The following is a 16,033-nucleotide window of genomic DNA, read 5'->3' on the forward strand; positions in this document are numbered from 1 at the left end:
AACTGATGTAGTTGGACCAATGGCCATCAATGTGGGACTAATCTGAAGCATTCCCATTATAAATCTGGAATAAATTTAACACAATTGACTACAGATGGCAGCATATGAATAATCCATGTTTTGCTAATTCTGCCCACTCTTGTTCAACCACAGTCCTTTTAAGGAGAATCTGTCATCACACATACAGAATATATGCAGACCTGGAAGATGACACTACACCAGCACAACCACAAGTTAGTGGGGACGTTGAGGGTAATTTTATCTGAAATCAAAATTATTTTAAAGTATCAGTAATTGACAATACATGCATGAAGGTAAAGTCAGGTCATATGTGACTTTTCAAAAGTAGAATGTGCTATCTATAATTGAGAACAGACAGTGGAAAAAGATGTGGTGAAAAGAAAACCGAGGTGCAGTTCCTTATGTGCAGTTAGATACTTAAGTATGTTGTAGAATGGATTGCCTCTGCCCTCTGGGATGACATTAATTAATAATTATTCTATTTTTTAATTCTTCAAACACTTTATAAATTACATGTGGAAATCACTTGAGTATATTCATTTCACTGCAGAGAAATATTCCTATCAAATAATTCACTGGCTAAAAGGAAATAATGAACAGGCTTTTCCAGTTCTGAGTGTCATGGCCTTCCCAATAGTACTCCCAACATTGCCTCAGTCCTTGGATCAGGTCTTGACTGCACACCTTTGGCTGGTGCTCTGCTTGCTTCCAAAGGCTTTACCACTTCCTTCTGGGAACGCAACTGGTAAAGTCATGTGAACGTTTGATATTGAGTCAAGGGACCCATCGTGGTGCTTACCATTAAGTAGAAAGCAATGTCTGGCTATTTATGACTTTGTTCCTTAACTCTTCTAATAAAAACTTCCATTTTATTAAACAGAGATTCTTACAGCCCTTCATTGTCATGAAATCCGAAATTAGTTAACATATAAGGCACAGCTACTATGTGGGCAAGAAAGATGCCAGACTTACAAGATTGCCACACTTAATACTTGAGCCTCACTTGTATGTGAACCAGGAAATAAAATATCATGCATATTTATGGTAAATGCTCATTTTAAAGTCAAATTAATACAACTAACAGTTTTACCTGTCTGCAACATTTTTAACTACCCAATTTTATTAATTTTAAACTTTATATGGTCTATCTTATCCAACATTTAATACAGTACTGGAACCGAATAAAAGTCCCATAGAAGGAGAGCATTTATGACATACACATAACATACACATCAGTTTATTTAAGGGCCTTGTAATCTGGTTTGTATACTTTTGGAGGGGATGATCTTGTACCCAAAATTCTTAAACCAGCCAAAGCCTGAAAGAATCTGCTAATTACTTGCGGGCCAAATCTCTAGATCTGAGAAGGCCCAGATATCCAAAAGCAGCAAAAGAGGCATTTTTTAATTAGTTAGAAAAGACTCATATACTGAAAATTGCATATATTTAGTTTCTCTGTTTTGGAAAAATAAAAATTGAAATGTGTAATTCCATAGTTACTGCAAATGTAATGGTTAAAAAACTCTAAGCCACTTAAAACACCAGTGTTACCACACACTTAAAAACAATGCTCTTTTCCCCAGTGTGGAAGTGTTATACCAGCAAAGATAACCATACATGTATGAACTTCTTCATGCTCCTCAAGGTTGTATTAGAGATATTAGTCTTAGAGTCATCAACTGAATCAATTCACATAAATTGCTTAGCACCAGACCTATAACTTGAGAGTGCTCAATAAATATTAATACTTTTCTATACCTATTAAAGAGTTTTAGCATGACTTTTAAGTATATGTATTAACTATATAAATAATGATGAAACCTCATTTTACTTTATGGTCAATATTTTAAGAAATCTTGTTTATTTAAAACTTCTCATTTCAATTAAAATGTTTTTATCACCTCCCATCTGATACAAAGATAATTAATGGTCATAATTTCTTAATGAGTCTTGGTGATCATAACGGTAAAAATAATAAGTGATTTGATTTTTTGCATTGATTGTTTGAAGTCAGTTAATTTTAAAAAAGCCTTTGTTCTCCATCTATTCATTCTAATTTTCTAAAGAAACTCAGACAATATTGTCTGAAGACTCCTGAATGTTCTTCGTTTATATAATTTAATAACTGTGTTTTATGGTGTCTTTAAGCATATTTCTGTAGAAAAAAATCTTATTTTTCATGAAAATAATAATTCCATTAGAAGCCTTCTCCTTTACCCACATGGTCTCAATGGAGTATTTTGACTTCAAGAATATGCAAGTTATTACTTACTATCCTTACTCCCATCTAGGCTTTGCTTTTAAATTTCACATTGTGTTTGACATAGTTTTATATTTTTCTGACGTAAGATTAATTTTGTTAAAAGATAAACTGAGGCATATTAAACATTTTAAGCATTTATTTGAGTAAAACTGTTTTGAATCTGGCAGCACCAAACGGAAAGTGGTTAGAAGCTCTCAGAAGGGCTTTACTGGTAGGAAATATGGGATAAACTTTTTACAGAGAAGACAGGGAAGCAAAGCCAGGAAAGTATTTGATTGGCTATACCTTAATCAGTTGCCTAATTTGGGAAAGTTTGTTGGCTGTTTATGATCGTTTGTCCTTAGTTTTCAGTTTCTTATCCATGAGGCAGTTCAGGCTTAGGTTTTGATTTGCTCACAAAGGCTACTAAGGCACTAAAGCCACCTCATCTAATGCCCTCCTTGTGTGATTTAACAATTTCAATCTACTTTTTATTGTCATGAGCTATTTATGTTTTCTGCTTTTTAATACCATTTGTGCTCATCATCACCATCCCCTCCACCTTGCCAACCACCATCATGCAAGTGTCAAGGAGGAAAATAAACTTTCTTATGCCCTTCTATGTTCTTCTGGCTGGTCTAAGAATTAAATTAATGTGAGACAGGTTAACAGGGTGAAATAAAAATTAGTTTTGTATGTACGGGAACCTCACAAACATGAGAAGTTCAAAGACAGAAAGGTAAAGTGAGGTATATATGTCATCTTGAGCTAAGGAATGGGATAGGTGCCTGGGCTTCCAAGGATAGGAAGGTCATTCACAGGACAATAAGAAGAACAGATGTTCAGTAATTAGATGTTTACTCTGCCATATAGGTGAGGCCTCTAAGATAAAATTTATCTCTGGTAATAAATTTTTCTGGAAAAATCCCCAATTTAAATTCTTCTAGTTAAGGGAGGGGTAGTAGTTTCTCTTGAGCCAGCAGGTCCTCAACTGCCATTAGCTCAAAATAATCCATGTGTCAAAGTGGTACATCTTGGGGAGATCTGTTCTGAACCTCTACAAAAGTAATACTTATGACCACAACATACCACACTGTTTCTTATAGCCTTTCTATTTATGTTTTTTAAAAACTTTCTGGTCTAAATAAATTTGAATCTTTCAAATAATTTGCTTCATGTAATTTCTTCTCTTAAAGATTCTCAAGGCCTGTATCATCAAAGAGGCACTGTAAAATAAAGTATTTTTTTCTCACTAAAATTATGAAGAAAATTAAACAAAAGGTAGTATGGGAAAGATAACTTTATCCAGTTTTTGATTTTGTCCCAAGCTTCACATTTTAGCAATAAAACTTCTGTTTGTATCCTCTGACAACACAAGAAAGGGAAATGTAGATGGAGGGACAGTGAAGGGGGATTCCTAAATGGCAGCAGTTAGTATCGTTTGAAATATAGAAAATGTTCAAGAAGAAAATAAAAAGGAAACAAAACTTAGACATAAGACAATAGAAGATTTCAAAAATTGTAATTTAGCTCAGAGGTCAGCAAACTGTAGCTGGCGGGCCAAATCCAGGACCTATTTTTGTACATTCTACTTGTTAAGAATGGTTTTTACATTTGTACATGTTTGAAAAAACAAACATATTTTGTATGTGAAAACTGATGAACTAAAACTGTGTTGTCCATAATAAAATTTTATTGGAACACTGCCACATACTTTAATTTACGTATTGTCTGAACTGTTTTCATACTGCAATAGCAGAGTCAAGCAGTTATAACAAAGACCATATGACATGCAGCACTTAAGGCATTTATTATCTAGCCCTTTACAGAAAAGTCTGCTGACCCCTGATTCAGAACATTTCCCCAAGCTAATTTTCCTAGCTGATCAAATCATTGTTTATTGAATAGCATTCTGGGATTTCAAGTCCAAATAAACCAATAAGCAGCTGGTTTGTTCAGATTTTTCCAGGAGCATTTTCTTTGGAATAACACAAGGACAGTGCAAACAACCGTGAAAGCAGTTGCCTTGGTGTATTTGTTACTAAAATAAATAAATAAACTGCTTATTTTGAGATAACTCGTATGCAGTTCTAAGACATAAAACAGAGAGATACCATGTATTATTTACCCAGTTACCACTTGAAAATAATAGTATGAAATCACAACCTAAATATTAACATGAATACACTTAAGATACAGAATATTTCCATCACCATAAAGGATTCTTCATGTTACCCTTTTATACCTATACCTGCTTGCCTCCCACTTCCACCCCCATCTTAACCCCTTAACCACTAATCTGTTTTCCATTTCTATAATTTTATCATTTACAAAATTTGGAAATGGAATCATAAAGAATGTAAGCTTTGGAGATCGGCCTCTTTCATTCAGCATAATTCTCTTGAAATCATCCAGGTTGTTTTGTGTGTCAATAGCTTGTTCCTCTTTATTGCTGAGTAGTACCCCATGGTATGGATTTATCAGTTTGTTTGACTACTTATCATTTGAAGAACACCTGGGTTGTTTCCAGTTTTAGGTTATTATGGAAAAAGCTGCTATAAACATTCATGTACAGGTTTTTGCATGAACATAAATTTTCATTTCTTTGGGATAAATGCCCAAGAGGAAAATTGCTGGGTCATGTGGTAAACAAATGTTTAGTTTTTGAAAGAATATGCCAAACAGTTTTTCAGAGTTGCTGCACCATTTTACATTCCCATCAGCAACAATATGAATGATCCAATATCCTCACCAACGTTTAGTGTTGTCATTAAATTTTTAGTTTTAGCTCTTCTACTAGAAGTGTAGTAATATCTCATTGTGGTTTTAATTTGCATTTTCCTAATGGCTAATAATGTTCAACATCCTTTAATGTGCTTATTTATCTATATATCCTCTTGGATGAAATGTCTCTTCTTTGTTTTGCCCATTTTCTATTTGGATTATTTGATTCTTTTACTGTTGAGTTGTGAGAGTTCTTGATATTTACTAGATACTGGTTCTTTGTCAGATATGTGGTTTGAAAATATTTCCTTTCAATCTGTAACTTGTCTTTTCATACACTTAATGGGACCTTTTATGGAGTAAAAGATTTTAAATTTGATGAGGAACAATCTATCCATTTTTCTTTATGGATTATGATTTTGGTTTCAATTCTAGGAACTCTGCCTAGCTTCAGATCCCAAAGAATGTGTTCTGTTATTTTCTAGAAGTTTTGTAGTTTTATGTTTATATTTAGGTTAATTTTTTGAGTTGATTTTTAGTTATTTTTAATTAATTAAAATTAAAATAATATAAATAATAAAAAGAATAAAATAAATTACTAAATAAAATACATAAATTGAGTTTTAAAATTTTGAGTTAATGTAAGATACATATCAAAGTATTCTTTCTTTCTTTCTTTCTTTCTTTTTTTTTTGATTGGTAGATGTTTAATTACTCCAGTATCATTTGTTGAAAAGATTGTCTTTCCTCCATCGAGTCGTTTTTGTGTCTTTGTCAAAAATCAATTAGGCACGTACATATGGGTTTATTTCTATATTCCCTGTTCTGTTTCATTGATCGATGTGTCTATTTCTTTGCCAATGTCACACAGTCTTGATTATGATCAAACAGTAACATAATATTATATTTATTATTAATATATTATTATGTAGATATATAATCTTATACCTAATGTTAGTATATTAAGTAATATACTATTATATAATGAGTCTTGAAATTGGATAATTCCTACCAATATATTTTTCCAACATTTTTTTAGGTATTCTAGTTCCTTTGCAATTCCATATGAAGTTTGGAATAATATTATCTGTCTCTACAAAAAAAAATCTTGCTGGAATTTTGATAAGAATTGTGTTAAACCTATATATCAATTTGGGAAGAATTAACATCTCATCTATATTGAGACTTGCAATCTGTGAACATATGTTTCTCCAAATCTCTTAGGTTTCTTTCATCAGCATCTTTATAATCTTCAGCATACAAGTTTTGTACATTTTTTTAGATCTATACCTAAGTATATCATTTTGAGTGATTTTCATTAGTATTGTATTTGTATTTTTATCTTTCATTTTCTTTTTCCTTTTTTTAAAAATATATTTTGTTACTCTAGCTAGGAAAGAACTTACAGCACTAAGTTGAATAAGAATAGTGAGAGTGATTATTGCTTATTGCTGATTTTAGGGAACAGCATTTAGTCTTTCCCATTAAGTGTAATGTTGACTATAGGGTGTTTTGGTAGAAGATCTTTACCAAATTGAGGAAATGCCCTTTATTCCTAGTTGTAAGAGTGTTTTCAATCAGGAATGGAGGCTGGATTTTTTTCAAATGCTTCTTTAGTATCCATTCATATTTTCATGTTATTTTTTGTTTCTTTAGCCTGTTAATATAATGGATTATATTGATTTTGGAATATTGAACTAGACTTGCATCCCTGGAATACACCTCAACTGTCATAGTGTATAATTCCTTTTATATATTGCTGAATTTTATTTGCTAATATTTTATTAAGAATTTTAAAGTCCATTTTCTTAAGGGATATTGATCTATACTTCTTTATTCTACTGTCTCTGTCTGGGTTTATTATCAAAAAGATATTAGTTTTATAAAATAAATTGGGAATTGTTCCCTTTTCTATTTTCTAAAAAAATTATGTATAATTTGCATTAAATCTGTTTAAATATTTGTTAGAATTATTCAATGTAACTGTCTAAGCCTGGAGATTTCTTTTTGAGGGAGTTTTTAAATTATAAAGTCAATTTTTAAAAATAGCTATAGGGCTATTCAAATGATCTAATTTATATTGGGTAAGTTGTGGTAATTTGTGTTTTTGAAGAAATGTCCATTTTATCTAACTTGTCTAGGTTCTGTGTTTAGTGTTTGTAGCTTTCCATTATTGCTTTTTGTCTGCAAGGGTCTATAATGACATATCCTGTTTCATTACAGAAATTGGTAATTTGTGCCTTCTCTCTTTTTTATTTGCCAGTCGTGTAGGAGATTTGCCAAATTATCTTCTGTTATCTTTCCTTATTGGTTTCTAGTTTGATTCCATTTTGTTCAGAAAACACACTCTGTATGATTTCACTTACTTATAACTTGTGGACATTTGCTTTATGGACCAGGATATGGCCTATCTTGGAATATGTTTTGGGGCACTTGAAAAGAATGTATATTCTGCTATTGTTGGATCGTATGCTCTAAAAATGTCAATTATATCCTGTTGGTTGATGGTGATGACTATATCTGTGCTAATTTTCTGTGTAGTTATTCTATCAATTGTTGAGAGAGGTGTGCTGAAGTTTACAACTATAACCATGGATTTGTCTGTTTTTCTTGTCTATTACCAGTTTTCACACTATACAGTTAGCAGCTCTTTTGTTTGGTGTATACACATTCAGGGTTGTTATGTCTTCTTGTTGGACTGTCTTTTTAATTTTTATTTTTTAATCATTTTAGGATGTTTGTCTCTGGGAATTTGCTTTGAAGTCTCTTTTATTTGATATTAATATCACTTTCTTTGATTAATGTTTGCATGATATATGTAGGTTCCATCATTTTACTTTCAACCTGTGTATATTATTGTGTTTGAATTGAGTTCCTTGTAGAGAGCATATAATTGAGACATGATTTTTTTTTTTTTTTTTTTTTTTGTGGTACACGGGCCTCTCACTGTTGTGGCCTCTCCCCTTGGGGAGCACAGGCTCTGGATGCACAGGCTCAGCGGCCATGGCTCACGGGCCTAGCCGCTCCGTGGCATGTGGGATCTTCCTGGACCGGGGCACGAACCCATGTCCCCTGCATCGGCAGGCGGACTGTCAACCACTGCACCACCATGGAAGCCCGAGCCATGATTTTCTTTTTCACTCTACTGTGCAAATCTCTGCACTTTAATTAGTATATTCAGACAATTTACATTTAATTTAGTTATTGATATGTTATGGTTTAAGCCTGCCATTTTATTCTTTGTTTTCTGTATTTTCTCTCTGTTTTTCATTTCTTCTACCTTGCTGTGGGTTACTTGAACAATTTTTAGAATTTTGACTTACCTAGTGTTTTCCACTGTAGTTGTTTTTTAGTAGTTGCTTTATATATTAAATTATATATACTGATGTCTTCATTTTGCCAACTCAGTTGAAGTATATAAACTTTACCTCCTTTTTTGTACCTCTATCCTTATCCATTTATGATATAATTTTCTTAAATATTTCCTCTACGTAAATTTAGAACCACATCAGATAGTGCTAAATGTTTTTTTTCACTGTCAACCATAATTTAGAGAACTCCAGAGAAGGAAAGTCTATTATTTTTACTCATTTTTTCCTACTGAATTCTTTCTTCTTTTCTGAAGTTGTTCCAAGGTTCTTCTTTTATCATATCCTTTCTGTTTAGACAACTTCCTTAGCCATTCTTTTAGGGTAGGTTTACTGTTGAAAATTATCTTAGTGTCTGTCAGATACTGTTTTGATTTCCCCTTCATTCCTGGACGATATTTTCCATAGATATCGGATCCTGGGTTAACAGTTCTTTTCTTTCAGCCTTTAAAAATGTTATGCCCCTTCCTTCTGGCCACCATAGTTTCTGATGAGAAACTCACTTGTCAGAATTGTTTTTCCCCTGTAAGTCAGGTTATGTTTTTCTCTTGTTGCTCTCAAGATTTTTTTCTTTAGTTTTCAGAAGTTTGACTAAGATGTGTTTTGGTGTGGATTTCTTTGGGTATTTCCTGCTTGTGGTTTGCTTAGCTTCTTGAATCTGTATGCCTTCTGCTAAATTTGGGGAGTTTCCAGTCATTATTTCTTTGAGCATGTTTTATAACTTGCCCTTTTTATCCTTTCTTTCTGGGATTCCAGTGGCATAAATATTTTATCTCTTCTTACAGTTCCATAGTTGCATAAGTCTCCATTACCTTATTTTTTTTTAAGCATATTTTTTTGTGTGTGGTTCAGTTTGGGTAATTTCTATTGTTCTGGCTTCCAGTTCACTGATTCTTTCCTTTGCCCCCTCCATTTTTTTTATTAGCTATTGTATTTTCTACTTATAAAATTTCCATCTGGTTATTTTTTATATTTTCTATTTCTTTGCTAAGACTTTTAATTTTTTTAAATGTATTTCAACCATGTTCATAATTACTCATTGAAGCACTTTTGTGATAGCTGCTTTAAAATCTTTGTGAGGTAACTGTGATATCTTTCATCTTGGTGTTCACATGCATTGATTGTCTTTTTACATTAAGTTTGAGATCTTGCTTCTCTGTATGGAAAATTATTCTCAGTTGAAACCTGGACATTTGGGTATTATGTTATGAGACTCTGGATCTTATTTAAACCTTATGGTTTAGCTAGCTTCCTCTGACACTAATCCAGCAGGAAAAAGGGGGGTATAGCCTTGTCACTGCCAGGTGTATGTAGATGTACAGGCTTCCCCCTTGTAGCCACCACTGACACCTGACTGGGAGGGCTCCTTGTTACTGCAAGGAGGGGCTCAGAGTTCCTCTTCCCCAGCAGGCCTCCACTGATACCTTCCCGGCTGGGAGGGATTGGAGTGGTTTGCTACTGCTCTCTTCATGGCCTTTTCTGGTTTACAGGTTGAGGGATAATGGGGTTGTCTTTTGACTACTGGGCAGTTTCTAATGTCCTGACTCTCCACTAGGCCTCCTTTGTCTGACACCGCTTTAGTGGGAGGAAGAAGCTTGCCTCATTACTTTTGGGTTGGAGTGGGTGTTCAGCATCCCCATGAAGTTTCCACTGAAGCTGCATTTGGGAAGAAGGGCCCTTGTTATCCCCTGACAAGGACGAAAGTCCCAATTTCCTACTCAGACTTTCCTACACTGCCCTGGGGTTGGGGAAAGCAGGTTGGGGCATTTTGTTTTAGCCTAGCAAGGGTAGCACTAGGCTCCCCACTCTTTCTTCACAGGTATGTGGTGTGTGTTTGTGTAGTGTTTGACTGGAGCAAAGTGTTACTGTCCCTGTGCTTTCCATCTTTCTAGCCTGCTGCTTTCCTGGTGTTTGGCTAGAGAGAATATGTTTTGTTGGGGAATTTTGGGAATGCACCAATTGGTGTTTCTGGGTTGCAGGCTTCTTCAGATCCAAGTTTTGGATATATGAGGCAAAATTAAAATGCAGGGAACTCACCACCATGTTGTTCCTTGGGTCCTGAAGTCCCTAATTGGACTGTCTTCTCTCCATCTTTCAGAGTCTCCTTACCTTTGTTTTATACACAATGTCCAGGTTTTTAAAAATTGTACTTAGCAGGAAGATTTAGGAAAAACTACATCTACTCCATTTCCCTGGAAGTGAACATCTGCCACGTCCATTTTTGTTTTTAATTGGCAAGGCAATATATAATTTTCAAATTAGATTCTTTAAGTAATCAACAGAACTATGAAAAACTTATAATTGTATTTTGTATTAAAAAGAGAAAATTTAAAATTTGACAGGAATGCAAAATGACAGAAAGCGTCTCTATCTGTAAGCTATTTTTTATATCCATTTCACTTCCACTTTCTAATTCCTATCACTTTGTTTCTTGACTAGCAATAAATGTTCACTTAGGACCTACAACCCTTCTGTTTAGATGTGAGTTTTTCTCACTTTAAAGTTCTTACTGAATGAGTCCCACATGGGGGCATGTCCACTTGATTCATTGCTGTTCCCCTATGTCTACCAGAAGGCCTGGCCACATACTACTACTTAATAATATCTACTGAATAAGTGAATGAGGACTCAAAATTTAATTTTTTTTCTTTCTATGAGAGCTTATCTACTTTCTTCTTACTGTGCTGAAACATGGGGCATGTGTGTGTGCCATGCTCAATTCTCCACCAAGCACTCTAAGGCTTAGGACATTAGCAAAAGTTGTCCAGAATTTTGCAATCAAGAAAAAAACATTTTTAATTTCAGTACATGTGTAAGTTTTGTTTTATGGTTTACAATTGTTTGTATTCTGCATTTCAAATGGAGAGGACACCAGGATGTTTTCCATGCATGTGTGTGTACACATTCACTCCTACCATTCCTCAAGAAAGCGACCCAAGGACCATGACTCAAAAAAGACTGTAGACCTTTTCCAGGATATTTCCTTGATCCCTGATTTTTTTTTTGATGGTTTTCTTTTATTAAGCAAGTCATGGTTTGATTATTTTTTTGAATTTTTGTCAGGTATTGTGCAGTGTGTGTGTGTGTGTGTGTGTGTCTATACATGGAGGAGGGATAACATTAGTCCATAATTTTGTAAGGCATTGAATATAATTGAAAAACTTTTGGTAACATAGTTATAAAGATTCTCTCATTGTTGAAAAATTGAAACGTTTTTAAATGTAGATAGGAGAACATGATTCTTTTTACTACTACTGAGTATATTTGGCTTAAATACTTATAAGACTTGCTTTACCGCTTGGCTTTAGATTGCTCTTAAGGAAATGGTGAAAGATTTAATTCACTGTACTTTTGTTAGAAAGTATGGAAATGTTTGTCCACTGGAACTTTCGTCAGCTGCTAGAATGGCAATTCATTCAGGAGAGGGAACCATTTCATTTTAATGCCTAAGAGCTGTTGATATATTTCCTGCATCTTTCAAAGGCATCTTTCATGCCACACAGGAAAACTGTAGCTTGTGAAGGAACAGAAAGAACACTTCTTACATGAGTCAATCTCAGCAAAGTTGCACAGCAGCTGTGCTAGGTACTGATGAGGATTACCACAGGACCCAGTTGCAGGGGTTTGTGTGGTTGAGGAGACAGCTGGCTCCCTCAGGGGACCACTTTGAAGGAGATTGCAGCAATAATGCATCCCCACTGTTGCTAGTGGATATTGTGGCCATGTAGTACAAAACTGGTGCCAGATAAAATCGGAAAGTAATAAAAAGCAAGACAAAACTCAGAGATTTTAAATCTTAATGTGAGGGACTAAAACAAATGTCCTGGGCTTGTTGCATTCACTCATAAGGAAAAGGAGACAGAGGAAGGGATGCCTTTAACTCAGAAAACTTACAGAGACTTCAGTCTTTTCATTTGAGAACCATTTGGGTGTGTTGTGAAATAAAGTTGCAGAGTAGGCATGTTCAGACCTTTATTTGCTACATTTAGTAGGAAAGATTCTCCGCCCCCCCCGCCCCTCCCCCTTTAACTACAAGAAGCCAGAGTTTTCCGTGCAAACTGAAGCAGGCATTGCAAGAATCAGATTCACTTTGGACGACTCTTCACATTCCAAGTCATCATTGCATTAGGCAGCACAATTCCATCTCTGGTTGATGGGCAGAAAAAGTGGGCAGCTTGCCAGGTAGACGTTTCCATGACTCCCAGCCCCCAAAGGTGATGCGTTTTTCAGCTAATTCAATGAAGAGTGGGCTGAACTTTGGGTCTAAACGAGACAATAGCTGCCTTCGCAGTATCAGCAGAATGGGTGATGGGAACGCACTCTACATTTGGCAGAGAATCATGTGACCTTACGACTGAGATTTTGTGATGGTGCCAACGGAGACTTGGAAAGCAGCAACCGTCCTGACTTTTTTCTTCTTTTTTAGCATGGCTCAGAAAATGGTGGATCTTAGTACTTGACTTTAGCCAGACTCAGCAAGAGACTGAGCTTTGCAGCACAACTTCGCCTTTATTCTGGGTTTTTGGCAGGCCACCAGGAGGCTGTCCCTTTCACGCCTGATAAATTCTGCTGCTTATCTCTAAATAGGGGGGAAATAAAAAGAAAGAACATATAAACAGAATATTGAGGCATAACAAGTGAATCCTAAAATTGTATGTGATTTTTGTTTTTTGCTTTTTCTTACTGCTGATTTTTTTTAATGTTAATACCTTTCCTGCTTGCTGAAGAATCCAAGTAGTTTTGTTTTTTTGTTGTTGTTGTTGGTTTATAATGAACAGGCATTTGAACTGGGCAAACAGGACGACAGTAGCAGTGAGCATGAGATCATTGCTGCAGTGTAGCAAACTGGCACCCTGCCTTCTCACCCTTTTGGTTCAGGAGACAAACGTGTGCAATCCTCATTTCTAAAGTCAGCACAGCCTGGAAGGATTCCTGGTCTCTCCCACCTTCTACCATTCTGCTGCCAGGGACGGCAAGGATTGGTGCAGCTTCTGCGCAGTGCTTTGTGCCTGGAATACCGAGAAGGAAGAAAAAGAAGACAAGCACCCTGGTCCTTTTTTCCAAGAAATAACAGGAGCCATGAAGAAAAAAAAAATCTGAGTTTGTCCTACTACATGCAACAGTGCTGGAAAAAAAAAAAAAAAAGAGAGACGCTCCTGCTCAAAAACAAAAACAAAAACAAACAAAAATCCAAACCAAAACAAACCAAAAAAAAAAAAAAAAGCAAACATTGGCTTGTATAACTACAGAGACATCGCGCTTTGTAAAGCAGCTTTGTAAGGCAGCATAAGCAAATGAGCCTTCTTTATATGTATATTTCAAAAAAATATGGCATAATAAGCAATATATTGCACTTGGTGAAATCGCACCTTTCATATCAGGTATAACTTTTTTTGTTGTTTCTTTTTAAGTCTACTGTTATATAAAAGGGGATACTTGAACTTTCAGTTTACTCTTTTATAGCTCATCACCCACCTTACTCTTATTAACTTTTTCCTTTTGCTCTCTTGCTCTAATCCTGACTAGAATAGAAACTTTAGTAAAAATAGAAAAATCTCTATGAAAAAGATGATACCTGTTTTTATTTTTGTTATACATAGAAGTTTTGGAAAAACATTAACATGTTATCTGTGCTCTTTGTGTACAGTATTAGTTTTTGCTGTCTAAGAAGAGTGAGTGTTTAGCCCTAGTTGGTAAAGAAACTAAATCTTTCATGTGCTGTGACTCATAATTTGAAATGTGAAAGAAGAAACTTTTTGAACTTCTAGAAAAGTGTTGTATTAGAATATGTATTAAACTTCTCTGATAACTGAAAGTTAGTTTAGGAGAAGTTATATTTAAATTACTCACCAGGATTTCAGTATACCAGAAAAAGGGATGAAAAGATCATGTTCTCAGTTGCTAAGTAGAAAAAAGCTTTTTCCACAATAATACTGACTTTTAAAATATATTTAAAAGAAGCATTTGTCTTACAGCTGTTGCTGAGAGCGTTGGAAATATCCATTAAGTATTTTAGTGGAAAAAGTACATTTAAACTTGTATGTTTAAAGCAATGTATTAGCTTAGCAGATAAATGCATTGCATTCTAATTATTTTGTCTGTTTGTAGAAGTAAAATGCTAAGCAGTTTAAGCATTTTATTATAAAAACCCAGTTTTGCCTGGTTCAGTGGGAAAGGATTAACTGACGTATTGCACCTATTTTAATTTTTCTTAAAACTGTTTCTAAACATGTTTAAAAATTGTTAAAGGGAGAAAATGCTTTTGAAATATAGATCTTATATAAATAAAGACTATAATTTGCATGTTAAGAATTGATACTATATTTTCCATGAAAAGAATAAACTTTAAGCAAACTGTTGTGCTTTAAAATCGTATTTTATTATAATAAAAATATATAGGCTATACAGTGAAAAAATACTATAGAACCGATGAATTCTACCTTCTTATTTGTTATTCTACAAAGAATTGTGGGAAATTACAAATACCCTATATACTGATAACATTCAAGTAAAACGTTTTATTTAAGCTTATTGGTGATTGTTCACTAATTATTTAAAAAGTAGCTCTTGTTCCTTTATGCTGCCTCAGCTAATGGAACATCAACTTTCACAGGCTTAATTAACATTTATAAACCTGTTTTCATGTTTCAAGATCCTTTAGTTGAAAAACATTATTTTAAATGTTATTTTTAGGAGCCATTAATCTCTACACTCTTAATTATCTTATTAAGCTCCATGCCAAATCCAAATCTCTTTTCAGCTTTCACTAGTTCATTGTGCAAAACCTAGTCCCTTCTTTAACAGCCATGCCTCCTTTCACTTTCAAAACTGTTACTGTGAAAACAACACCAACCAAAATGAACGCATAAATGCAAACTATGAAACCACATTATATGTCATATGAGTAGCCTTGGGTGGGGCTCCATGAGTCTTCCAAGCCTTTAAAAAAATACATTAAAAGGTTTTGCCCATTTTGATATTGTGTTTTCTTCTCGATCGTCTACCTTCATTCCCACCATCCACCCAGATGCTCCTCCTAAACAGCAGTTGTCTGATATTTCTCCCTTTGTGGTTGTTTTAGGGAAAAACTTAAAATGGATATGAGAAGTGAAGAAAGTGATCATAGGAGAAAATCATCTCAGGTAAAAATAAAAAGCAAAAGAGCAATTAATATTTAAATTTTTTAAAGAAAAAATAATTTTTGACTGTGTTTAGTTATAAGAATTTGTTTCATACTCTTTATGGATCTAGCTGTTGGAACTGTCACTGATGGTTTAAGGATTTATAATATTACCTACTTTTGTGAAAAAATTTTCTCTCAGTCTGTGATCAATGTACAGTTTGGTTCCCTTTGAATATAGATCTATATATCCATTCCTATAACATAGGTGAAATACAGTTGAATAGAAAGTAATTTAGGAAAAAGAAAAATGATATTTTGTCATTTGTCATAGTATAAAAAAGGAAGTGAAATCTAGGGAAAGGGAATAAAGTCATGCTTTTTTTTTTATGATCTAATAAGAGAATGAAACCAAAATATACATTCTTATAGTTAAGATGAAATGCAGAACAAATATTGCCTTTTATTTCATGTCTAAATTTATGAATATATGTTGAAATATTTTTACTACATTTGAATTCATGATTATTGACTTTTTTTACTATAGTTTTTAATTAG

General features: G+C 34.1%; 1 long non-coding RNA gene across 1 annotated transcript in view; it reads left to right on the forward strand.

Moving 5' to 3' along the window:
• LOC309806814 overlaps positions 1-15,601 on the forward strand; it is a 118,270-nt gene extending 102,669 nt beyond the window's left edge. Inside the window, exon 3 of the long non-coding RNA XR_014294447.1 lies at positions 15,437-15,601. This is a non-coding gene — a long non-coding RNA (uncharacterized lncRNA). The remainder of the gene's footprint in view (positions 1-15,436) is intronic.
• Positions 15,602-16,033: the final 432 nt, after the last annotated feature.

Source organism: Mesoplodon mirus (assembly GCF_964341445.2).
Source record: "Mesoplodon mirus genome assembly, chromosome: 6".
Classification (NCBI taxonomy): domain Eukaryota; kingdom Metazoa; phylum Chordata; class Mammalia; order Artiodactyla; family Ziphiidae; genus Mesoplodon; species Mesoplodon mirus.